The sequence below is a fragment of the Sciurus vulgaris genome (assembly GCF_902686455.1).
Source record: "Sciurus vulgaris genome assembly, chromosome: 5".
NCBI lineage: Eukaryota > Metazoa > Chordata > Mammalia > Rodentia > Sciuridae > Sciurus > Sciurus vulgaris.
In genome coordinates this window covers 88,097,500-88,125,428 of record NC_136465.1, presented here as the reverse complement: position 1 = coordinate 88,125,428, position 27,929 = coordinate 88,097,500, and the positions used below count along the sequence as shown (strand labels likewise).

Genomic DNA, 27,929 nt, shown 5'->3' with positions numbered 1-27,929 from the left:
ACTCCATAGAAGAAATTATAGTAATGAGTGGTATTTCTAAACTCAAGTTTTTTTAAAAAGGTATCAGTTATTTAATTAGGCTCTCAGTAAGAAATTTAGAACACCAATTTGTAAGGATAAAATCCATTTGTTAGAACAAAAACCAATTGCATGTAGCCCTAGAGCTGAGGAATATTTTTGATTTCAGATAAAATCTGTGAGTCCAGAGTTTTCTGATCAACCTTGTGCTGCTCTGTAATCTCATATCTCTCTTTCTGCATGTCCACGATCTCACTTTCCTGGTGTCTGGGCTTCCACATCTGCTTCTTGGAAAGTAAGCGTCAGTGAGATTGCTGATATCAATCTTTGTGGAGGTGGTGATAACAAATTTCTGGTGTGTGCTACACAGAGGAACTCGACTGAGGGCAAGAGATCCAACCACAAGGAGCAAGCCACTGCTCAGCATTCACCTCTTCGGGGCCCAGTGAGGACCGTGGACTTGGGCCCCGGAGTGAGACTGCCTGGCAGTTTTCCCACAGGCTGACTGAAGGGCTTTTTGCTGTGGTCAAGAGCTTTCAGGGCACATGTCCAGTAGGATGGTATCCAGGCATTTTGCAAAGCTGAACCACCCTGGTACCACTGTTCTTGTCACCATCGACTGCTTTTGTGACCGTAACAAGAACCTTCTCCTCCTTTTTCTTTTCAGCCTTGGATTTAGCAGCTGAGTACTTCCTCTCGTACATGGCCTTTCAGGAATACACAGCAGATAGGGAGCATCTCCAATTTCTCTAAATAGGACTGGGTTTCAGCTGCAGTGGGGCTTGGCTCCCCTCTCTTGGGCTCCTTAGCCTTAGGGTTACCCTTTCTAACTGTGCCAAAGGCATCAGCCTTCTCGGCTCCAGGTTTCTTCTCCTTAGTGTCTCAGCCCTTTCACCCACAATTTTGCAAGATGGGGAAGAGTGACCTCAAGTTTTCCAGAAGGGTTTGAAATGTATTCCTCATAGTATGAGAAGTCTGTGAGTTTTGTAAGTGAGACAATTCCACTTTAACCGATAAAACCAGCACAGGCATGAGGCCAAGCCTCCCGTTTCTGCAAAGTACAGTAATAGCACAATTAAACCACAAGTAAAAAATTCACCTGAATTTAAAATTACCTCATCTTCCTATTTGTTAAGGTTCTGGTGTCAAAATTCCAAGCAACTACTTTGATAAGCAATTGCTGACCACCATAGCAATGCTTGCCATCATAGCTGGAAGGTAATATTGTATGCATTAAAATGAAATGCCCAGATAAAAGATGGGCAGAGGGAACTAAGCCAAGTGAAAACAGAACTGCCCAAATTCTGCCTCTTGCTGAAGAAAGCTCCTGCTAACTGTTATGCCAGGGAAACTATGATTTAACATTTCAAAACAAGCCTTTACATGGTCAGCTTGGAATAGAGAAAAAGGGGGAGCTATTGGGTACGCTGCAGGCAACAAGAGCATCCCTGAATGATTTTTCTGCCTTATTTAATTACTTATTAATTTGTCCAACAAATACTTGTTGAAAATATATCCTGTTCAAGAATGCGAGGCAACAAAGAAGACTTGAAAAGAGAGTCCACATTCTCAAGGTTACTTACGGTTCAATGGGTATGAAAAGTAAGTGAACAAACTGTTTCAACATAGCGTTTTAAACGTTAATACAGACAAGTACAGGGATTTTCCTAAGCAGTTTTGGGAAGGAGGAAGACAATAGGAGCTTTCTGGAAGAGCAACTCTAAAAGGTATCTGAAAGATAGGTATTTTTCTCAGGGATCACTAGATCAGAAACCTATGTTTTTTGGGGTTTTTGTTTTTGTTTTTGTTTTTTGGTGGTATGAGAGATTAATCCCAGGGGCACTCTACCACTGAGCTACATCCCTGGTCCCCTTTTTATTTTTTGTTTTAAGATGAGGTTTCACTAAGTTACCCAGACTGGCCTCAATCTGCAACCTTCCCACCTCAGCTTTCCCCTGGTCCCAGGAATTACAGGTGTGTGCCACAGCACCCAGATAAAACCCGTGAATTTGACCTGAAAAAAGGTGTCCCCAGGCAAAAGTATCTGGCACAGAAACAGTGCTATGCCAATTTCAGCAAGAAAGAAAAACACAAATATGGCATTTCCAAATTTAGTCAACTAGGGACACTGAGTCAGGCCAACTTAAAACAAGCACAAAATTTAATCATTCCAAGGAGTTGAGTATTGTCTCTTATCTGTTAATCTAAAATTAAATTTCCCGTTTAGCTTTGACATAGAGACTATTTATTTATAGACATTGAAAAAAAGAAGAAGAAAAGCAAAAACTTAACCCGGGTCACCGGTCCTAAAACCCAAAGCAGTGAGAGGAAAGCGACACCTAATGGCTGGTTTACCTCAAAACATCTGTGGTTGCACCCTAAAACTCAAGACAGAAAAAGAGAAAGTTTGACATAAACCATCAAAGATAACCTCAAAAATCATGCTAAAAAGTTGAAAATGTCATCTAGCCCTCTGGGAAAAAATTTCCATGCTAACATGCTGGACTGTAGAAACTTTTGACAAGAAGGCATTCCAAAGATTAACCATAAACAGCCTAAGTGCGATGAGACTCAGGGTAAGATTTTGGTTTTACTCTCGTGAAAAAATAATATCAAATACTTAAGAGGCACAGATATGTGCCAGACCCTGTTTTGAGTGCCTCATATATTAACTCATTTTCCACAATCCACAATATTTTTGCAAATAAACAATAAATTCTATTAAAAACCCTTAAGGCTGAAACTGAAATGAATTAATGTTGTGAAAAGACGAGATTATTAATTTAACCACTTCCTGGAACAGAACTGGGAAGACCTGAGAGGTCATAGTTCGTCCTGTCCCTCTGGAGTCATTTAAATCTATCCCATAAGAGGAAATGCAGCTTTTTTTTTTTTTAACTTACTTTTACTTATTCCTTAGTTCTTTCTATCCTGTTCTTGTCCTGATTTGCAACAAGTATTTTTTCCAAACTTCTTTATACCACTCCTAAATTTTGCTGGGACTTCCTAGACTTAAGAAGTAAATTGCTGCATCCACACTGGAGGGAGCTTATTGATCAAGCCCAACCTCTTTGTCCCCTCAGCTCCTTACTCTCCTCTGCCTAATTTTTGTTCCTCATTTTCTTTCTTTTTTCTGGTGAATAAACAAAGACTCAAGAGAAGTGATCCATCATCTAGCCCATACAAAAATAACTAAATAATTTGGACACATACAGAATGACTCTGTGTACATGATATTCTGTGATAGGTGAAGCTAAGCTACAGTAACAGATATTAGAGAGGACCTTGAGGATGTGAGTAGATCAATTGAGAGGGGAAGGAAGGTATTCTCTGTGCTGATGAACTCGTCTACGTCTTGATGGCAGTAGTGGTTACATGTGTGTATCAATCTAACAAAGATTTCACCCTTTAGAAAAAATTGTGTATTTCACTGTGTAAATACTTCATTAAAAAATAGAAGGAGAAATCAAAACTATATAAGCTAAATAAACATTTTTAAATTAAAAAAAAGATATATACTGCTGGAGTTAACTCTTTCCAAGCATCCTCCCTCCAATTCTAGAAGCAGTTATCAGGCAAAAAGTGGCTTCTGGCTTCAGCTTACTGGGTCAGACAACCAGGCCAATACCAAGAATGAGAATGGGAATCTCAACCTGTTTTTTCTAAAGCAAAATATCTTCAGATAAAATCAAATTATAACCTGTAATCTATATTGCCTATTAAATTTTTTAATTATAATATTGTATGATAATCACCTTAACTTGTTAAATGTCAAACAATATAAATGCCTCCTAAATTTAAATGTTTGATTTTTCATTAGAGAAATCATGTTTGTTCTCACCTAGAGTTCTAGCAGTCAATGAATTACATGTAGACCCTTGTCCCTTTTTTACATATTCTTATTATTTTAATTATAAATATTTATGGGCACAGTATAATAATTTCATACATGTATACAATGTGTAATGATCAAAACAATGAAGTCAACATTTCTGTTTTTTAATTTAACCTAAATTTATTTTTAACTGATACATTAAAGCATTAATTTACATTGTATTATTTTATGGGATGCCATGTGAAATTTCAGTTCATGTACACACTTTGCAATGTCTAAATCTGATGAAACATATCTATCTCCTCAAACACTTATCATTTCTTCATGAGGAAAACATTCAAAATCCTTTCTTCTGACTTTTTGAAATGTACAGTACTTAATTATTATCTATGGCCCCCCTACTGTGAAGGAGTTAACCAGACTTCTCACTCCTCACTAACCATGGCTTCAGCTTTTGGTACAAACCATTCCTCTGCAACTAATAAAGAAACCTTATTTTATCTGTTATGGACTCAATTTATTCTGATGCATCTTTTGCTCTTCACGCACCTGAAGCATGTCTCTGCTATACATGGAAGCTTTCTCCCCCTTTCTTTAATAGTCAGAACAGAAAAGCATAGTCTAACGACCAGATTGTGTTAAACCCATTGCTGATGTTTCTCCAACAAGAAGAGAGATCTGTTAGAAACAAATTTCTACAAAGTTCATTCTACTTTTCTTGAAATTTGGATATTCTATTTAAAATGCATTAGGCAGAGACTACGTTAAAATTATTAACCAAGCTAATAATCTCCAGCTCCTTCAAATCTCTTAGAGGAGTTAACATTTTGTACTCCTCAGAAGAAAAGGAGCACACACTCAGAACCCAAAAAGAAGCATGAGAATTCAACCTGTCCAATGATGAATGGAGAAATCTGGCCCGTATGATTTGTCGGTGACTTCCAGGAGCGTGGACAGTAAGAAGTGTTTTGTTTCATTTCATTTTTTCCTACTATTTCTCTCAGAGAGGAAGCATTGTAAAAAAAAAAAAAAAAAGAAAGAAACTCTAAGCCAGGCACGGTGGTGATCACCTGCAATCCCAGCTACTCGGGAGGCTAAAGCAGGAGGATCACAAGTTCCAGTGGGCAACTTAACAAGACCCTGTCTCAAACTAAAACTAAAAAAGGACTGAGGATGTAGCCCCCTGGGGTGAATCCCCAGTACCAAAAAGAAAAAAGAAAATCTATCCCTTTTCTTATTCCATCTGTAAAAAGAAAGCAGTCCTGCAGTCAAGTCTCTGACTGGGGAAAAGAAAAAAGAAGCTCCCAGAGTTCCCTATCCCTTAAGTCCCCAAACTCCCTCACAATCCAGGTGTGGAACCCCCTTCTCAGTTTCCCCCAAAGACCTCCTGAACCTTTCTCGGGAAGCACTGTCTCCTGTAAGAAAGTCTGGCACTTTTTAGGCTATCAGTAAATGCTTCTGAAATTAATTAACTAGTTAATTATGATATTGACGACTGGAAGCTTAATTCCAACCTCTTCACAGGACAGTTTCTCTGGCTACAGTCAGCCGATCAATACAGTGATTCTGATGTCAAGGTTTCGTTTCCAGAGATGTAGAGGGGAAGCAATACTGTTAAACCAAACTAACAACTGAACCCCGGCTTGGAGCAGGGAGACGGGGGTGACAGTGGCCAAGCTATTTCTCACAAGACACTAGGTGGTTAGGTCAGAAGAGACTTAACGCAATGATTCTCCTGGTCACGAGACCTGAGTTTTCACATCTGTGAAAGAAAACCCTTGGTCTCAATGACTTCTGATATACTGACATGACTTGCCACAGAGTTTAGGCTGAAAACAAGAAAGTGGCTATAGCAGCCAAGGAGTTTTATGGTACAGTCAGGAAGGAAATTAACACCAAAAATTCAGAGTGGAGAACGCATCTCACGAGAAAAGAATGAGAGATTGATTCCCAGGGATTTTTCTTTTCATACAGCAAGACAGAAAAAGGAAGATAAGTGGAGAAATGTGACAGTAAAAAAAATTCTGTAGCTGGAAAAAGAAAGGGAACTTTTGAGCAGCTGCCTTAGTGGTGAATTTTCAAACTACGAGAAACAACCAATTTTGTTTATTTTTGATTTTGATCTGTTGCAAACTGATCTCCAGTCTTTGTAAAGGCAGAGAGAGACATCGTATTGCACCTAATGAATGAAAGAGTAAACAGTATCTTGAATGCAATAAATATGCAGTTGCTGAACCTGGTCTAGCACAGTTTTAAAGAAATTTTTCACACTTGCATCAATAATGAACATACTAGGAAGGGTCTACTTGCAATCTAACAAACCTGCTAATGTTTTGTGAATGCTGGCACAAGACAGGAGACTCTGGATCATAGACAAAAGATAGGTTATTACTTGCTGCAATAGTAGCGGCCAGAATATCAGTATTTAAGCCAGCACCTCTGAGTTCCAAAAGCCACACTGAGATGAAAAGAAAGCTAGATGATACTGCATCCAAATGAGTCGTGTTCCAGCAAGGAAACCCTGGCCTTAGGAAACCTGAATATTTTATCACTGAAAATAAGCATGCCGGCCTTTTGCCCCAGCAAAAGACATTATCCTTATTATATTGTATAACAAATGTGCTAAGCTTTTGCTCCAGAGGGAGACACTGTTTATCTGGCAAGATGTGTTAGTTTCTTATTGCTACTGCACCAAATTACCATAAACTTAATGACTTAACCAATAAAAAAGTTATTATCTTGAACTTTTAGAGGTCAGAAGTCTAAACTGGGCCTTGCTGCACTACCATCAAGGTGTGGCAGGGCTGCGGGCCTTCTAGAGTTCCAGAGGAGAATCTGTTTCCTTGATTTTTCAAGGAAAAGTATACACACACACACACACACACACACACCCTTACAGAACCTGAATCACAAGACTATTTTGGATTTATAGGGATTAAAATGTCTAGATAATTCCATATATCCCTGGAAAGAGAAACTTTTTCAAACTCTTTTTATCAAAAGTTTCCTGGTTTAATCAACCCTCAGCCACTCTGCAGGGATCAATGAACACTTACAGGAAACAAGCAGGCTGAGTGACCCAGTAAAGCTGGCTTGGAGGTCAATTCTGGGAAAAGAGTTCTTCGATATTTCATACTAGTGCTAAAGAATTGTCCGTATCAGGAAGTCTTCACACTTAACCTCAAATATTTCTATCTACAGCTTTAATTCATCTCCTCTTAATCTGTCCACAGGGATATCTCTTCCACATGATCCTTGTGTCTTCCAGAGGGGAAAAAGATAAAAGGCTCTCTAGACACTTTCCCTGATAAATTGTTCAGAAAGGAAACTTCCCTGTTGTTCTTACACCAAACCCATGAAAAAAATTATTTGGTCATTTTTGTTTTCCAGAGAAGACAACTTCTATACATGTTATTCTCACTGGAGTAAGCTTAAAGATGTTTATCACCTTAGGAAAAAAATCCATTTTATTTTACTTATATTAAGAAGTTAAAATACAAGTTACAACTGAAGCACCAAGGTAAGATACAAGATTTTTTAGTATGAGTTCATGTGCAGAATTTACAAAGGAGTTAGCCAAACTCCCCTTTACACCACTCTTGAAATCTTTCATGCACATCAAAGTTTGTAGCTGGAGGTGTAGGTCAGTAGTACAACACTTGCCTGGTGTCACAAGGCTCTGGGTTCAATCCTCAGCACTGTGGAGGGGGAAAAAAAAAACAAGTTTGCTTCTGTGTTGGGATCAGCCTTTATTTACAAAGCTCTTCTGGGAAAACCATGTTTCCTGTAGACTCTGTTGGGACCTGAGGTCACCATGTATGGTGTGTAAGTTGTATGCCGTCAAGGGTACACACAGGTAACGTTGGAGGAGAAAAGGTCAGAATTTATTCCTGACGTAGTTCTCATAGGTTTTGGATGGCCATAGAGGGTCTTTTTTTTTTTTTTTTTTTTTTTTGGATGCCTATAAAAGTATTTATTGAATATAAAAGTTATTTTACTCTGGAATTACTCCTTTTTACTCTTTTTTTAAATTTATTTTTATTGAAAACAAATGGGATACATGTTATTTCAGTTTGTACATGCAGTAACAACATACCATTTGCATATTCAAAAATTTACATAGAGTGATGATGTTTGATTCATTCCGTTATTTTTTTCCTTCCCCCCTCCCACCTCTCTTTTCCCTCTATACAGTCCCTCCTTCCTCCATTCTTGTCCCCCTCCCACCCACCATTAAGTGTCATCATCCGCTTATCAGTGAGATCATTCCTCTTTTGGATTTTTGAGATTGACTTATCTCATTTAACATGATATTCTCCAATTTCATCCACTTGCCTGCAAATACCATAATTTTATTATTCTTTATAGCTGAGTAATATTCCATTGTATATATATATACAACAGTTCCTTTATCCATTCATCAATTGAAGGGTATCTAGGTTGGTTCCATAGTCTAGCTATTGTGAATTGAGCCGCTATGAACATTGATGTGGCTGTATCTCTGTAGTGTGCTGATTTTAAGTCCTTTGGGTATAGACCGAGGAGTGGGATAGCTGGGTCAAATGGTAGGTCCATTCCAAGTTTTCTAAGGAATCTCCACACTGCTTTCCAGAGTGGCTGCACTAATTTGCAGCCCCACCAGCAATGTATGAGTGTACCTTTTTCCCCACATCCTCGCCAACACCTATTGTTGCTTGTGTTCTTGATAATCGCCATTCTAATTGGGGTGAGATGGAATCTTAGTGTAGTTTTGATTTGCATTTCTCTTATTACTAAAGATGTTGAACATTTTTTCATATATCTGTTGATTGCTTGTACATCTTCTTCTGTGAAGTGTCTGTTCATTTCCTTAGCCCATTTGTTGATTGGATTATTTGTATTCTTGGTGTAGAGTTCTTTGAGTTCTTTATAGATTCTGGAAATTAGCGCTCTATCTGAAGTATGAGTGGCAAAGATATTCTCCCCCTCTGTAGGCTCTCTCTTCACATTGCTGATAGTTTCCTTTGCTGAGAGAAAGCTATTTAGTTTGAATCTATCCCAGTTGTTGATTCTTGCTTTTATTTCTTGTGCTACGGGAGTCCTGTTAAGGAAGTCTGATCCTAAGCCAACAAGGTGAAGATGTGGACCTACTTTTTCTTCTATAAGATGCAGGGTCTCTGATCTGATTCCAAGGTCCTTGATCCATTGTGAGTTGAGTTTTGTGCAGGGTGAGAGATAGGGGTTTAGTTTCATTCTGTTGCATATGGATCTCCAGTTTTCCCAGCACCATTTGTTGAAGGGGCTATCTTTTCTCCATTGCATATTTTTGGCACCTTTGTCTTGTATGAGAAAATTGTATTTATTTGGGTTTGTGTCCGTGTCCTCTATTCTGTACCATTGATCAACCTGTCTATTTTGGTACCAATACCATGCTGTTTTTGTTACTATTGCTTTGTAGTATAGTTGAAGTTCTGGTATTGTGATACCCCCTGTTTCATTCTTCCTGCTAAGGATTGCTTTAGCTATTCTGGGTTTCTTATTCTTCCAGATGAATTTCATGATTGCTTGCTCTATTTCTGTGAGGTATGTCATTGGGATTTTAATTGGAATTGCATTGAATCTGTATAGCACTTTTGGTAGTATGGCCATTTTGACAATATTAATTCTGCCTATCCAAGAACATGAGAGATCTTTCCATCTTCTAAGGTCTTCCTTAATTTCTTTCTTCAGTGTTTTCTAGTTTTCATTGTAGAGATCTTTTACCACTTTGGTTAGATTGATGCCCAAGTATTTTTTTTTTTTTTTTGAGGCTATTGCAAATGGAGTTGTTTTCCTCATTTCCCTTTCAGCTGTTTTGTCGCTTGCATATAAAAATGCTGTAGATTTATGTGTGTTGATTTTATAGCCTGCTATTTTGCTGAATTCATTGATGAGGTCTAGAAGTTTTCTGGAGGAGGTTTTTGGATCCTCTAAATATAGAATCATATCATCCGCAAATAGTGACAGCTTAAGTTCCTCTTTTCCTATTTGTATTCCTTTAATTTCTTTAGTCTGCCTAATTGCTCTGGCTAGAGTTTCGAGGACAATGTTGAATAGAAGTGGTGAAAGAGGACATCCCTGTCTTGTTCCCGTTTTTAAAGGGAATGGTTTCAGTTTTTCTCCATTAAGAATGATGTTGGCCATGGGCTTAGCATCAATAGCCTTTACAATGTTCAGGTATATTCCTACTATCCCTATATTTCTAGTGTTTTGAGCATGAAGGGGTGTTGTATTTTGTCAAATGCTTTTTCTGCGTCAATTGAAATAACCATATGATTCTTATCCTTAAGTCTATTGATATGATGGATTATGTTTATTGATTTGTGAATGTTGAACCATCCTTGCATTCCAGGAATGAACCCCACTTGATCGTGGTGCACAATTTTCTTAATATGCTTTTGGATAGGGTTTGCCAATATTTTGTTAAGGATCTTTGCATCTATATTCATCAAGGATATTGGTCTAAAATTTTCTTTCCTTGATGTGTCTTTTCCTGGTTTGGGTATGAGGGTGATATTAGCTTCATAGAATGAGTTCAGTAGGGTACCCTCCTTTTCTATTTCCTGGAATACTTTGAGAAGTATTGGAATGAATTCTTCTTTTAAGGTCTTGTAGAACTCGGCTGAGAATCCGTCTGGTCCTGGGCTTTTCTTGGATGGTAGATTTTTAATGGCTTCTTCTATTTCATTGCTTGATATTGATCTGTTTAAATCGTGTATGTCCTCCTGGTTCAGTTTGGGAGGAGCATATGTCTCTAGAAATTTGTCAATGTCTTCGGTACTTTCTATTTTGTTGCAATACAGATTTTCAAAGTAGCTTCTCATTATGTTCTGTATCTCAATGGTGTCTGTCGTGATATTTCTTTTGCATCATGTATTTTAGTAATTTGAGTCTTCTCTCTCCTCTTTGTTAGTGTGGCTAAGGGTTTATTTTGTTTACTTTCTCAAAGAACAAACTTTTTGTTATGTCAATTTTTTGAATAGTTTCTTTTGTTTCAATTTCATTGATTTCAGCTCTGATTTTAATTATTTCCTGTGTTCTACTACTTTTGCTGTTATTCTGTTCTTCTTTTTCTAGGGCTTTGAGCTGTAATGTTAGGTCATTTAATTGTTGACTCTTCATTCTTTTCTGGAATGCGCTCCATGCAATGAATTTTCCACTTAGTACCGCTTTCATAGTGTCCCAGAGATTTTGATATGTTGTATCGTCGTTCTCATTGACCTCTAAGAATTTTTTAATCTCCTCCCTGATGTTTTTGTTATCCATGTTTCATTCAATAGCATATTATTTAGTCTCCAAGTCTTGAAGTAATTTCCTTTTTTTATTTTGTCATTGATTTCTACTCTCAGTCCATTATGATCTGATAGAACACAAGGCAGTATCTCTATTTTTTTGCATTTCCTAAGGGCTGCTTTGTGGCATAACACATGGTCTATTTTCGAGAAGGTTCCATGTGCTGCTGAGAAGAAAGTGTATCCACTCCTTGATGGATGGAATGTTCTATATATGTCTATTAAGTCTAGGTTATTGATTGTGTTATTGAGTTCTATGGTTTCTTTGGTTGGATTTTGTTTGGATGATCTATCTAGTGGTGACAGCAGTGCATTAAAGTCACCCAGAATTATTGTGTTGTGGTCTATGTGATTCTTGAAATTGAGAAGGATTTGTTTGATGTACAGGGATGCACCATTGTTTGGGGCATAAATATTTACTATCGTTATGTCTTCCTGATTTATGGTTCCCTTAAGCAGTATGAAATGTCTTTCTTTATCCCTTCTGACTAACTTTGGCTTGAAGTCCACTTTATCTGATATAAGGATGGAAACCCCTGCTTTTTTACTGAGTCCATGTGCGTGGTAGGTTTTTTCCCATCCTTTCACCTTTAGCCTGTGGATGTCTTTTTCTATGAGATGAATCTCTTGCAGGCAGCATATTGTTGGGTCTTTCTTTTTAATCCATTCTGCCAGTCTATGTCTTTTGATTGATGAATTTAGGCCATTAACGTTCAGGGTTATTATTGAGAAATGATTTGTGTTCCCAGTCATTTGGCTTATTTTTGGTTTTTAAGTAGGCTTGGTTTCTCCTTTGAGTGGTTTTTCTCTAAGGTAATTCCTCCCTTTACTGACCTCCATTGTTTTTTTTTTTTTTCATTTCCTCTTCATGGAATATTTTGTTGAGAACATTCTGTAGTGCAGGCTTTCTATTTGTAAATTCTTTTAACTTTTGTTTATCATGGAAGGATTTTATTTCATCTTCAAATCTGAAGGTTAGTTTTGCTGGGTATAGGATTCTTGGTTGGCAACCATGTTCTTTCAGAGCTTGAAATATGTTGTTCCAGGCCCTTCTAGCTTTTAGAGTCTGGGTTGAGAAGTCGGCTGCTATCCGTATTGGTCTCCCCCTATATGTAATCTGATGCTTCTCTCTCGCGGCCTTCAAAATCCTATCTTTATTTTGAATGTTAGGCATTTTCATTATAATGTGCCTTGGTGTGGATCTGTTGCGATTCTGTGCATTTGGTGTTCTGTAAGCCTCTCGTATTTGATTTTCCATTTCATTCTTCAGGTTTGGGAAATTTCCTGATATTATTTCATTGACTAGGTTGTTCATTCCTTTGGTTTGTATCTCTGTGCCTTCCTTAATCTCAATAATTCTTAAATTTGGTCTTTTCATGATGTCCCATAGTTCTTGGAGATTCTGTTCATGATTTCTTACCATCTTCTCTGTTTGGGCGACTTTATATTCAAGATTAAATATTTTGTCTTCATTGTCTGAGGTTCTATCTTCCAAGTGGTCTAGTCTGTTGGTGATGCTTTCCATTGAGTGTTTTATTTGGTTTATTGTCTCCTTCATTTCAAGGATTTCCGTTTGGTTTTTTTTGAGAATCTCTCTTTGTTGAAATGATCTTTTGCTTCCTGCAGGTGCTCTTTCAGCTTATTGGTATTATCATTCATTGCCTGCATTTGCTCTCTTCTCTCATCCTTTGCTTCACGAATCATCTTAATCATGTATAATCTGAAGTCCTTTTCTGACATTTCTTCTAACATACTGTCATTGGATTCTATTACTATAGAATCTAGATTTGTTTGGATCATTTTCTTCCCTTGTTTTTTCATGTTGTTCATGTATCTTCCCCTCTAGCAGTGCAGATCTGGGGTATTGCAGATTTCCCCCTATAGGCTTATAGTGGCCCTATAGGTTTCTAAAACCCTTTCTTTAAGGGGAGATCAATATTAGCAGTGCCCAAATCAGACACTATGCAATCTTAGACCAAATAGCCCCTATGGGGACAATAACAAAATTGTCATAACAAACAAAATGAGTTCAAATGTTATCTTCGGTAAAACAAACAGGTTTGCAGTAAGGTCTGCAGTTTCTAATGGAGGACAAAGAGGATGCAGAGGGATGTAGAATATGGCTGTTAATGGGATAAGAAAAGAATATACAGAAGTTCTAGAAAATAGAAAGGGTGAGAGTGTAATCCAAAGAAATCGGATGTTAGCATGCAAAAAAGGGAGAAAGAGACTCCGAGGGAACAGGTAAACAAAAGGAAAAGAAAGCAAGAAAGTAAAGAAATAAAACTTAATTTAAAAAAAAAAAAAGAGAGAGAAAAGAAAATCTACTGTATAACAGTCATATACTAATGAAACCTCCCAGTGTTCAGTAGCCTGATGCATGAGAGGTACTTGACAATGAGCTTCAAGCCTCCAGCAGGCGTCTCAGGATGGGATTTGCCCCACCCGAAGATCGGAGCTACGGCTTCCAGGATTATCCAAGATGGCCGCTCTGGCTTCGAAATGTGTTGGCAAATGGGGAGCTGCAGCTCAGGGGTGGATGTGGTCAGCTGGAGGTCCTGGAGATGGGATGCAGTTGGTCTGGCAGGGGTCCTGGGGGGTCCAGTGTGTTTGGTGTAGTTGTGGGATCCAGGAGGCCGGGTGCAATCAGTCGGTGGGGTCCCAGTGATAGGGCTCAGTCAGTTGGTCTGGGGGTCCTGGCAGCAGGGAGAAGTCAGTTGATGTGAGGGCCCCAGAGGCAGGGAGTGGTCAGTCAGGCTGAGGGATCCTGGAGATGGGGCTCAGTCAGTCCGGCCAGGGGTCCTACAGGGCCTGGCTGTTGTCTCAAAATGGCGGCAGCCACGTGTAATCAAACCTGCAGTTACTGTGACAGTGAACTTCCAGGCGACAGCAGGCAGTTGGTACTCCACTGGCGGTCTGCAGTCAGTCTGCTGGCAGCTGTCGGAAGATCAGGAGATGAACCTCGAGTGTTGGGTGATGGATAGGGGTAAGGTAGGCGATGGACAGGCGAGAGGCAGGCAAATGGCGGATGATAGACGCCTGACAGTGAGCAATCTGCTCTCAAAAAAGGCGTGGATATGCTGGCAGATTGCAGGTCATCACAGCAGACAAATGGGGTAAACACCAGGGGATCGATAAGCAGCAAAAACTGTCTCACCAAGAAACAGATATCCTCTGCTTGAATCCGGCGGCACGGAGCGACAAGGAATGCAGCCTCCCTCTAGTCCGCCATCTTGGATCTCCCATAGAGGGTCTTATTCTCACAAAACCAGTATATTATAGTTTCCCAGTAAGGAGAAAGACAGTACCTAAGGAATGGGCTCCTCTTTCTAATAAACACAAAGCACCAAACGGACAAGCAGTGGCACTGGGTGAGTCTCATATGTGAGAGAATGAGCCAGGGGTTGTCTTGAGTCCCCTTCAACGGGGCTATTGGGAGAGGTGAGTGAGACCTCAGCAAACAAAGCAGACAGGGACCAACAGACTGCAAGAGTCAGCAGATGAAGAAGCAAGAGCATTCAAGGGGAACTAGGAGCTACAGATGAGAAGAAATCGATGTCCACACATCAAAAGAAGCGTACCAGGAGAGAAAGTTCATTTTAAGCATTGGCCAGCTCCCCACACAAAGAGCAGACCTCAAGGAAGAACGTTATTGCTCCTCTCCTGGCCTCTCCTTCCTCTCTCCTGTTTCCATGGCCAAGGTCAATAATGGGGATTGACATAATGGAAAGAGTGATGGAGCACATATGTAATCAGCTCCCACAGAGTAGGTGCAATGTCCTAGAGGAATGTTGACTTTCGAACATTTTTTGTATAGCTTCAGACCCCCAGGCTTAAATAACTTTTGTATGACTCCAAAATCCATTTTGCACACTCATAAGAATTATGATTTATAATGTTCCTTCAATACCCAAAATTTGGGTAAATTTTAACTTTTTTTTTTTTTTTTTTTGATGGTTTGGTCTTTTCTAGCATTTGGAGGATCATGAAATGGCAATCTACAGCTCTGGAAGGAATATAAAAAACAATTGAAGGGAGAAAGAAGACCAAAAGGTAAGTGGAAATAAAGTGAGATAAATAGAAACAGACCGAAGAAGACAAAGGGACCAGATTGCCAAGTAGGACAATGTAGCATTTTTGAACTTAATTGGTACCTTGTGATGGAGTCAATTAAAGCGGGACAGCCAACAGGTGGGTTCCAGGCACTGCCTCCAGCAGCTACCTAGCGCCCTGTGGTGCTCATATGCAGACGTGCTATTCGTGAAAGATGGAAGATCAAGCCATCAAGCTAAAAAGTTGGAAGCCATGGGAACTCCCTGGACAGGCCTTGAGAAACATAAGGAGCATAGTGTAGACCCAGGATGGACATTAAATCCAAGATCACAGTAAAACAATGTGCCTAAATTAACAGAAGTCAGAAATTCCTTAGATTCAAACCAGGTCAGAAACCAGGGTATTTGAGAGAAAGAAGGCAACATGAAAACCCAGACAGACAAGCAGTAGTGTTCTCTTCCACAGAAGGCACACTTGCCCAGGATGCATGCAAAGATTTTACAATAGGTACAAGGTCATTTTCATACCCTCTACTTTGTAGGTATTTTTGATACCAGTCTGAGAGATCAAGAACAGGTCCTTGTTTCCCAGTGTTGAAGATTAAACACCCAAGAAATGCTGAGGCAGGTGTAGAAAACAAGTTTTATTTAAGAAAGAGACAGAGACAGCAGACTTCTAGGAAGAGAAGGGACCCCAGAGCTGGGAGTCCACAGGAGTGGGTGTGTCTTGCTCTTTTATAGGCCCCAGAACCCCACAGCTTCTTTCTTCTCCATGTACTTGGCTTAGGGCAGGGAGGAGCAGGAGCAGAGTGGGGAAGTGTGGGGAAGAGCAATCCGAGGTTAGCTGTTAGCAACCCATTGTCTTTTCCTTGATACCAGTCCACATCCTCTTGACCCTCATCATTCCTTACCTACACTGACTGCCTGAACTTCGCACCCTCCCTGTTTACTGAGGAATGTGACAGATCCTGACCACTCAAGCCAGGTGGGGCTTTCGGGCAAAGAAAGCATGTGGGGAGTCAGTACAGTGGGCCCATTTTATAGAATTATTCTCTTAACCTTGCATTCCCACCAACCTTATCCTATAACTGATAACAGCCTATTAATAATAGCCTGGTAACACATTCCTCTCTCACAGTAATCTTTCTCCCGATTTATAAAGAAATATATACCTCCAACCCAAACCAAACCTTTACATGGCTCCAGGACAAGCAGAGTTGATTCAGTAATTCCTTTAATGGAGGCCAAATAAAAGTTTCACATAGATTCTCCACAATTAATCTAATTGAGATGAATTTCCTATAGATTTTTACTTTAAAGTAATTATCAAGTGTTTTTATAGACATGTTATTTTAAGCAGTTAAACACAATCAATAATCATATGATGGCCAAAGAAATATTGTAACACTAATAACTTTATTGTCACAAACATTATGTGTAATTTATTTTACATTTTACATTTTTGTTGTTGTTGCAGCTTATCAGGGAGAACACATCAAGGTGAGAGAGTGGTTTTAAGGAATTGGTTCAGGGTCTGCAAGTCTGAAATCTGTGGAAAGAATTAACTGGGAGGCCATTAGACTGAGGCAACTCCAGCACCCTGTGTTCCTATGTAAACAAACCACGACATCCAACTTTGTGTGAATCGTCTATTCTAGACCAATCAGCAACTTCCAAGAAACCTCCAACAATTTTCCACTGGAATGATTTCTTTACCTTTCTTCTACAACTACCCTATAAAGTTTTATCCTTATGCTCCTTCAGGCGAATCCCCAAAGCTCTTGTAGTCTCAAAATGGCCAGCTCATTAATCACTGTACACTCAAATAAACTCCATAAATTTTAATGTGTTTTAGTTTACCTTTCAACAAATCCAGAGGGCTGGCTGGAAACTTAATGTTGCAGTCTTGAAAAGAATTTGTTCTTCAAGCAACCTCCTTCAGTTTTTGCTTTAGAGTCTTCACCCAATTAGATGAATCACTACTCACATTAAGAGTAATCTCTTTCACCTAAAGTAAACCAAGAGTAGGTGCTAACCACGTGGACAAAATGCCTTTAGAGCAACACCTCCATTAGATTAAAATAACTACATATGTAACAGGAACTTGGAGAAGTTGCCTTTGCCAAAAGCAGTGAGTGTAAGGCCTGCAGATGCCCCATGGATAACTGAAAGCAGGATCAAGCTTGACGTCTCTGCCTTCATTTTGCATCTGTCTTCTTTATTACTTTCAACTTCAGGTCAGGTTCCTATTTAGATCTGCAAATAAACACATTATCATGTAAGGAGTGTTCATCTAAAAACTGATAATACACAGCTTATCTATCTCTTCCCCCTTTAAGACTGAGAGACTTACAGGGACATTTGAGCATCAGCTTTTACAGTATCCAGTTTCAGACCACTAGAAGTCTTCAGTGGTTGTCCAATATCTTCCAGAAAAATAATCTCGTGACCATAATTTGACCAAGACTGATTAACTATGTATACATCTTGCCCTCCGCCCCCGTTCTTCACCTATTGAAACCTAAATCTCCCATCAGTACCCCAAAGACATGGTTGAGATACTAGATTTTGCTTTGCCATCCAAAGGTGCTCTTATTGATTAAAGTTCTTTTCCTACTTTTCACTATTATCTTTTCTGCTTAGTTTTGGGGGCAAGTGACTGGACCAGATTCATTGGGACCTCCAGAGTCAGGCCTTTGGCCTAGGGCTCTGGTAAACATGTATTTCAACCCAGCTAAATTGTCACAGAAAATTAACCATCACAGTGAATGACAATAGAATTGAAAAATTATGTCACCTTAAGATAAAATTTCATAAGGGTGGATGGAGTAAACATATGATTTCAAGGAATAAGAGAAATAATGCAGAAGATGGCAGCTGAGTAAGATCCTCCAATGATGGTCTCCCCATAGATACACCAAATTAAACAACTATTTGAGCACCAAACTACTTTCACAAGAGTTAGGGAACCACATGAGAGACCAAAGTACCTGGTCTTAGTAAAATGAGAAAAAATTCATTTAAAGTGTCCGAAAGGAGCTGGATGTAATTGCACATGCCTATAATCCCAATGATTCAGGAGGCTAAGGCAGGAGGTCTGCAAATTTGAAACCAACTCAGCAATTTAGCAAGTCCCTGTCTCAAAATATATAAATGGCTAAGGATATACCTAAGAGGTAAAAATGTCCCTGGGTTCTATCCTCAGTATCCCACCCCCCCGAAAAAAAAGACAGAAAGGAAAGTTTCTCTTGTCACCCCTCCCCAAATTGAAGTAGCATAGAGAAAGATGCCTTCTTCTTAGGGAATAGACAAGGAATTAAGTTCAGGTCTTAGACTTGAAAGACAATACTTTGCCTACTATGGTGAAACCTAATTCTATGCAGACTCCCAAGATCCCTGCAGCAGACCTGTACCTGTGCACTGAGCTGCTGGAACTGTGTTACCTAGGTGGTCAAAACAACCCTTCCTCCTACCTTGAACAACAGAGGGTGGAGAAAAACTCCAGCAACTGAGGAGCAGAGCACAAGAACTAGTGCAGGACTAACTTGGAGTTCAGTGTCAGGCCCCCTGCAGTGAGACCCTCCCATCCCCAGCATATTTGGAATAAACCTGGGTTTGGATTGCCCTCTAGTACTGAAACTGTGACAATACACCAACAACTGACTTGTAGCAAACCTGTACTTAATGCACCACCTAGTGCTTCAATCATGGAAGTGACTATAGCCTCAGAGAAAAAAGCATCTTTTTTTCTGAAATTTCTGGAAAAACAGTCAGATTATAAAAACTGAGATAAACACCTAATCTTTCAATGTGCAGATGTCACTGCACACCAGGAAGCATCAAATGCTCTCAGAAAACCATGGCCACACATAAAGACCAAAACAAAGTGCCCCAAACTGACCAGATAGTAACCAGTAGGGGAAAACTCTCACATGGAAAATTTAAAATAACTTTTTGTTTGTTTGTTTTGTGGTGCTGGGAATTGAACCCAGGGCCTCATGCATGTTAGGCAAGCACTGCCACTCAGCTACATCCCCAGGCTTTAAACAGCTGTTTTAAAGAAACAGAAATTATTCTCTAAGAGAGAAACACTAAAAAAGACACTAAACAAAAAGAATCATTAATTATTATTAACAACTATATGTCAACAAATTTGATAACCTCAAAGAAATGGGACAAATTTCTGGACAATACAAGACTGAATCATGAAGAAACAGAAAACCTGAACACACCAATAATGAGTAACAAGATTGAAACAATAATAAAAAGTCTCTCAGCAAAGAAAATCCCAGGTGGTTTTGCCAAACACCTAAAAAGCAGTAATAAAATTTCTTCTTAAACTATTCAAAAAAATTTTTATAGAAGAGGGAATTCTTCCAAACTCTTTCTGTGAGGTCAGCATTACCCTAATACAAAAACCGTACAAGGACACACCAAAAAAGAAAAAAAGAAATTATAGACCAATATCCTTGGTGAACATAGATCCAAAAATCCTCAACAAAATACTTTACCAACAGCACAGTAAAAAGATAATTCACCATGATCAAGGGGGTTCATCCAGGGGATACAAGGATGATTTGACATATGCAAATCAATGAACAAGATATAACACATCAACAGAAAGAAAGACAAAAACCATATGATCATATAAACAGATACAAAAAAAGTCCTTTGATAAGATTCAACATCACTTTGTGATAAAAACTGAACATTAGGTAAAGAAAGAACTATCTCAACATAATAAATGCCATACATAATAAGTGACAGCCAAAAAATACTAATGGGGAAAAGCTAAAGGCTTTCTGAGATATGAAACAAGATAAAGGATGTCCACTTTCATTACTTTTATTGGATATAGTACTAGAAATTCTAAGCAGAGTGATAAAGCAAGAGAAAGAAATAAGAGGCATTCAAATGGGGGGGATACAATGGTCACTATTTGAATATGGAATCATCTTATATATAGAAAACCCTAAAGACACCACCAAAAAATAAAATTAGAACTAATAAGTGAATTCAGCAAAGTAGCAGGATACAAAGTTCACATACAAAAATCAGCAGTTTTTTTATATACCAATAATGAATTATTTGAACTACAAATCAAGAAACCAATTCCATTGTACAAAAAATGAAATAAAATACCTAGAAATAAATTTAACCAAAGAGTTGAAATATCTCTATAATAAAACAATAAAACATTAATGAAAGGAATTGAGGAGGACTCAAATAAATGGAAAAACATCCCATGTTCATGGATTGGAAGAATCAATATTGTTAAAATGTCCACACTATCAAAAGCAGGCTACAAATTCCATGCAATCACTGTAAAATACCAATGACATCCTTCATGGAACTAGAAAAAAAAATTCAAAAATTAATATGGAACCACAAAAAATTTCTGAATAGTCAATATCATCTTGAGCAAAAAGAACAAAGCAAGAGGCACTTCATTATCTGACTTCAATACATACTACAAAGCTAACAAAAACAGCATGGTATTGGCATAAAAACAGACACATAGAATAATGTAACAGAATAGAGAGCCTAGAGGTAAACCCACACATCTGGAGACAACTGATTTTTGACAGAGGTGCTAAGAACACACATTGAAGAAAAGCTAAATCTTTTCAACAAATGGTGATTGGAAAATTATATACACATGCAAAAGAATGAAATTAAACTCCTATCTTGCCATATATAAAACTTAACTCAAAATTTATTAAAGACTTAAATGTGAGACAGGAAATTACTAGAAGAAAACATAAGGGAATGCTTCAGAACATTGGAATAGGAAAGGATTTTTTTGCACAAGACTTCAAAGGCACAAGAAACAAAAGCAAAAATAGAACAACAGAATTAAATCAAACTAAAAATCTTCTGCACAGTAAAGGAAATAATCATTGGGTTGAAGAGATAACCTGAAGGATGGGAGAAAATATTTGCAACCATACTTCTGACAAGGGATTAGCATCCAGAATTCATAAACAATTCAATAGCAAAAAAAAAATTTTAATGGGCAATAAATCTAAATAGTTCTCAAAAGAACACATATAGGTGTTGTGGTTTAATGGTAGAGTGCTTGCCTAGCCTGTGTGAGGCACTGGCTTCGATCCTCAGCACCACATATAAGTAAATGAAATAAATAAAGGTCTATCAACATCTAAAAAATATTCTTTAAAAAAAAACACATATAGGGGCTGGGGATATAGCTCAGTTGGTAGAGTGCTTGTCCTGTAAGCATAAGGCCCTGGGTTCAATCCCCAGCACAGGGAAAACACACACACACACATACAAATTGCCACAACTATATGAAAAAATGCTCAGTGTCACTGATCATAAGGAAAATACAAATAAACAATTAGCATCTCACTCTAGCAAGAGTGAATCTTACCAAAAAGACAAAGATAACAAGTATTGATAAGGATGTGGAGAAAAGTGAACACTTCCACACTCTTGGTAGGAATGTAAATGAGCTCCACCATTATGGAAAACAGTATGGGAGGCCCTCAAAAAATTAAAAATAGGCCAGGCACAATAAAATACAAAATAGGGCTGGGAATGTGGCTCAGTAGTTGAGTGCCCCTGAGTTCAATCCCTGGTACCCAAAGGGGAAAAAAATTAAAAATAGAACAATCGTGTAATTGAGGGATCTCTTGTTTATCCTTTGGTATAGTCAAAGGAAATGAAATTAGCATATCAAAGAGATACCTGCACTCTCATGTTTATTGCAGCACTATTCACAAAGCCAAGAGATGAAACAACTGATGAATGGGTAAAGGAAATGTGATTCATATACACAATATAATATTATTCACTAATAAGAAAGTTCATCAACAACATGTGACAACACGTTAATTGAGATAGTTAAATTTAAAAAGCCAGGTACAGAAAGTCCAATGCCACAGCCTCTCACTCATCTGTGAAATTCAAAAAAGTTGACCTCATACAAGTTGAGAGAGGAATGGTAATTACCAGAGGCTGGAAAGAGTATGGGGTGATGGGGAAGGGTTGATCAATGGGTACTAAGATACAGTTAAATAGGAGTAAGAAGTTCTGGTGTGCCATTGTACAGGAGGGTGGCTATAGATAATAATTATCTGCTGTATAATTCAAAAAGCTAGGAGAAAGGACTTGAATGTCTTCACTAAAAAGACATGACAAATGTTCTAGGAGACAGATGAGCTCAACCTGATATAAACATGACACAATGTACACATTTATTGAAACATCACAAAATATGCCATAAGTATTTACAACTTTTATATTTTTATGTATCAGTTAAAATAAAATTAAAAAAGAAGAAATCGTGTAATATTTTTTAATATTGTGAACATTAAGAGTATTTTAAACCACATATTATATCTTTTGTAAAACTCTTGACCTATGACAAAAAAATTAGATGTCACCATAAAACTATGCAAAAGTACATAAACATTGATTATCAAAATTCCTTTAGGGTTTGGGGGCTGGGATTGTAGCTCAGTGGTAGAGCACTTGCCTAGCATGTATGAGGCACTGGGTTTGATTCTCTCAGCACCACATATGAATAAATAAACAAAATAAAGGTCCATCAACAACTAAAGAAAAATTTTTTTTAATTTCTGTCAGGGTTTTGGTAAATAAAAAATGGTTGAGGACAAGCTCTAGTTAGCATAATAGAGTATAGTTAGTTGCTAAACTTGTAGGCTCAGACTTCATTATACACACAAATTAGCTGTGTGAATTTAGAATATAAGTAACATGGAATTTCTTGGTTTGGGAAATCATTGCTTTTATTTATATATATATATATATATATATATATATATATATATATATATATATAAATTTTTTTTTTTTTTTTTTTTTTTTTAGTTGTCAATGGACCTTTATTTTATTTATTTATATGTGGTCCCAAGAATCAAACTCAGTGCCTCACACATGCCGGATGAGCGTTCTACAACTGAGCCACAACCCCAGCCCCCATTGCTATTGCTTTAATAGTATATGTATAGCACTTACTTGATCAGGTTTGGGAAAAGATTCACTGAGATATTTGCAAAGGACTTAGCATAGTTCCTGACACAGAGTAACTCAATAAATGCTGGCTATTATTATTATGCAACAGATATCCTTCACAGAACATAAACCAGCAAGATCTACCTGTCATGCAGAAACTTATGACACTGGGCTTGTCTTGCCAGTTTCACTTTTCTCTGGTCCCTTCTCACAGTCGCCCCTGGGGTGTCTAGGTAGAAGCTAAGGGACTGGTCCTTAGTCCCATCCTCAGCTCATCATGTAGATCCTTTCTAATTTCCCCCACAGAGTACTCTAGCACTGTGTTATGGTTTAGGTATGAGATGTCCCCAAAAAACTCATGTGTAAGACAATGTAAAACATTCGAAGCAAAATGATTATGTTAAAAGAGGGTAACCTAATCGATAGCTTAATCCACTCTTGATAGATTAACTGGGTGCTAACTATAGGTAGAGAGAATGCGGCTAGAGGAAGTAGGTTGGTGGGGCGTGCCTTTGGTATGTATACTTTGTCCCTGGTGAGCAAAACTCTCTCTCTGCTTCCTGAGCGCCATGTTCTGAGCTGCTTTCCTCCTCCACATCCTTCTGCCTTGATGTTCTGCCTCACCTTAGGAACAGAGCAACAGAGCTGGCCATCGATGGACTGAGACCTCTGACATTGTGAGCCCCAAAGGAACTTCCTCTCCTCCAATAGTTCTTGTCAGGGTTTTTGATCACAGCAATGAAAAAAAAAAAAAAACTGACTAAAATGCACTGGACCCTCAAATGTCTTAATTACGTGCTGGATAATTTTCTCTTGTACTGGATATAATAACCCCAGACAGGTTGCTCTTACTCCCTAAAATATTTCCAGTGATTACAAGCTCAAAGTGCTGCAGCTAATCTGCTGAATTACTAGCTCACATAGCTTCAAAGCAATTTTTTTCTCCAGCTTATGTGATTTTGTCTAGAGGACCTGTTTATGCTCCAGGTACCAAGCAGTAAACCATAAGTCTGTTTGAGCTGTAACCCATGCAGATGGGGCATGTCTGCTTTAAGGATGCCTCTTGAAGCTTTTACCACCCCTTGAACGTGTGTGTTGCTCTTGTCCTCTCCTGTCATCGACCCAAGTGCAGTTCTGTGAAATACCTGGGGCTGCTTCTCCCTCCCAGGACAAACTATCCTTCTGGAGGATTCCACCTGCAGAAGGCAGAAATTACTGAACTATTCAACACTTTCCTGAAATTTTGCCTATTCACTCTAATGGATAATTTTACTCACATTGAATTATTTCTTCAAATGTAAGCCTTTGCATTTTTGTTTCAAGTGGAGCCTAAGAAATAGACCTCTTCAAAGAGAGAAAACACAAAATATTATATTAACCCTTTGACATAACTGGTTTAAATTTGATCAAAGATTTAATTTGAACTTCACAAGGCTGGATTTTCTAGAACAACCTTGCTCCCTTTCTAACTTAAATTTAAAAATTAAATTATTTTTTAAAAAATCATTTATGTAATAAGGCACTTTGAAGACACTTCAGAGAAATGGAACAAAGGGAGAAAAATACCACATTTTCATCACCCAAAGACAACCACTGTTAACATTTTTTAGATCTTTTCTCTGAGCCAAAGAAAGAAATGGAAAAAAGAAAAAAAAATCCACTTCTCTTCCAACACACACACACACACACACACACACACATAATCACACACCACACTAAAAATAAAGGAGAGGAAAAGCAGATTCAAATGTGATTTCCTGCCTTTACCTCTTTTGCAGACATGTGCTAATTACCCACCAGCCCTCATTTCCTTAGGTTACCAAAGAAAACAAGAGCCTTTGAGTGGGCTGGTTGGTCTTACCTGCCCCTCTGGTAATGAAATTTCCAATCCTTGTGTTGCTTTTGCAGAGGAGGCAGGTCTCCTACTGTTTCTGTCCTTTAGATGGCAGCATGATCTCTAATACTTTAGTACATTTTTCCCAAGTTATGCAATTCACATTCAAAAAAAGATTTCAAAAGGAAAAAAAAAAAGTTAAGTTTGAATTATCTGAGAGAGTATGCCAAGGAGTTGGAGAGGCTAGGAGGAAATGGAAGGGTCAGTAAAGGTGAAGGTGTAGAAAATGAAGAAGCCAGAGGCTGTGTGTGGAATCTAAACCTTTCCAGCTACCAGATCTATGCCAAAGACAGTATACGCACGCTATCATGGTCAATTTCCATTCACCATTACTTGCAAGATAAACACAAACAAATGTGTTCATTCTTTCATTAACTCATTCATTCAATACATATTCATAGACATCCCACTGTGTGTCACACATGGTAGGCTAGTAGCAGTACTAGACAGTTGTTCTGCCTGGTAGTCAGGCAGTAAACATGTCGCTGAATCAAATCACCCAGGGAGCACCCTAGATCCCCAAAAGAGAGATCCAGGATCTGAGCCCTGGGTCACTGGCAGTTAGAGGAGTCAACAACAACAACAAAAGACCAAGAAGAAGTGTCCTGAAGAGTAGGGTGAAGACCAAACTGTTAGGTGTTCCAGAGTTGGAATGTCAATGGCAAGGAGGTGATCAAGTTTGTCAAAGGCTTCTGAGGGTTCAAACCAGTGAGTACCAAGAGCTGGCACTGGAGTTAGCAAAATGAAAACCACAGCGGATGTTGTTAGGGGTACTCTCGGCAGAGTATGAGAAAAGAAACTGACTGCAGGCCACAAGGTGAGGGCCGTGAGCAGGGAAGTGCCGCCGAGGAGTTTCCTGTAAAGAGGAACCTGAGAACTGAAGTAAAATCCAGAGGGGGACAGAGATTCTAGAAAGCACTTTTACCAATGGGAGCAGCTTCGGCACCTATGTGCTGACAGAAACAATCCAGGAGAGAGGGAGAAACAATAATGAGGGAGAAAGGAAAGGGAGAAACAATAATTGCAGGAGTAGAAGCAGAAGCAGAGGTGCTGTGGTGGGAGGCGAGCTCATTCTCTTCTAACTGCTCCATTTTCTCAGTGGCATAAGGTGTGAGGGTCATCAGCCAAGAGTGAACGAGGGGAGGAGGTGCTGAAGGTTTCATGAGAGAGGAGAAGTAGTGAATATTCCTCTTTGGAAGCAGGAAGGCAGGGTTCCGGGAAGCCCCACAGGCTCACTGAGGTTTGAGACCACAACCTGGGAGCAAGACCTGTCAGCATAGGTTTGCTTTCTTCACCTAGGCTCGCGCTGACACTCAGGAGAAAGACGGATCAAGAGCACTCCCGGCTTCTCCCCAGGTCTCTCCGGTCACTGCTGTGGCTTCTTCAGTGCCTCAACTTTCTCCACTCACATTGGGGCCGAAAGGCAGTACTGAAAGCTCTTTCTCTGTCACCTCCTCCTGTGAGGCTGCATGGCCCCACGCGGAGAGCTCCTCCCCTCCAGAGCTGCTGCTCTCTTCTCCCCACCCAGACTCGGGTCTCAGCCTTCTCTCCAGACTGAAACGTCGCATGTCCCAGTGCCCCTGACACTCAGCAAGCACCTCAGTGAGTTACCTGGCACGGTGGCCAGGCAGCCCCCAAATCCTGCTCTTCACGTGATGTTCTGTATTGTTGAATATCGTCCACCCAATCTCCAAGACAAGAGGTCTTAGGATTATCTTCAATGATTTTCTCTTTTTAGGTTCCTTTGCATTCCTACATCGAAGCAGTTGCCAAGAATTTTATAACAATTCGATCCCCATACTGTAGTTCGAATTTAACTTTAGATTTGCTATCTCTGGAAGGATATTGTCCAAATTATATTAAATTGTATGCACGTGGGAATGTGTCAACAAATCCCACCATTATGTGCAACTGTAATGCACCAATAAAAATGTGGAAATTAAATTTCAAAGGAGGTATGGGGAGAAAATGTTTAAAAATAAAAGAATCACTATCTTTGTTTATGCTATCATTTCTCCTTACCTTTTTCCTATACTAAGGTTTTCTTTAAGAAAGGTGTGATATTAGTCCTTGCTGAAAAACATTTGTTTTTTAATACAGCTTAAACTCCTGAGCCAGAATTTGCCTTCTTCCTGAAATTATTACAGCTGATTTTTTTCCAGTTCTTGCCTCCCCTTCCTTCCTTCCATAGTCATGCATGATCCCAAAGTGAGCAGTGTTCCTCCTACTCCTCCACCACTGCAGTGAGCCTATCACTCACCAACGTCCACAGGAGCATCCACATTCCCCAGACCCCTCCGCAGTAAGTGACTGGTTCTGTCCGTGAAAAGCACCACTTCTAGATTGAGATAGTTGAGAAGCAAGTACCTCTTCCACCTCTCTTCTGGCCTTCCGGTTATCTTGGAGGACCAATGTTCTAGGCTACAAAATGCCTGACCCAGATCAGACTTTATGTAAGTGGAAAACAGATGCATATTGTTAAGCCAATGGGATTTGGGATTTGCTTAAAGAAGCAGCTAGCATTTGTCATCCCAAATGCTCTATTCTTGTGCTTTTGTTTATACAGATGTCATTGCTAAAAATGGCTCTTCCTATTCCCATCCATGATGTCTAGTTATTGAAATCCTCTCATTCTTAAAAGCACTACTTCCCAAACACTGGGATGTAGATTGGCAGGTTCATACTGAAACTGTACCTAAGTCAAGGGGGAAAAAAGAGAAAGGTAATGCTGTGAGATTTCATAAAAGCAAATGTATTGAACTTAAAGCACTGGCCTAAGGCTGATATACATTCAAGAGTTTTCTTTTATAAAATAGTGGTGA

General features: G+C 38.9%; 1 pseudogene across 1 annotated transcript; it reads right to left on the bottom strand.

The window, feature by feature from the left end:
• Window positions 1–158: 158 nt before the first annotated feature.
• On the bottom strand, window positions 159–26,675 carry LOC306661063 (large ribosomal subunit protein eL6-like; annotated as a pseudogene). Its single transcript has 3 exons — window positions 26,517–26,675; window positions 25,912–25,963; window positions 159–899 (listed from the first exon to the last, which is right to left on the bottom strand). The product of its transcript is annotated as a large ribosomal subunit protein eL6-like (transcript).
• Window positions 26,676–27,929: the final 1,254 nt, after the last annotated feature.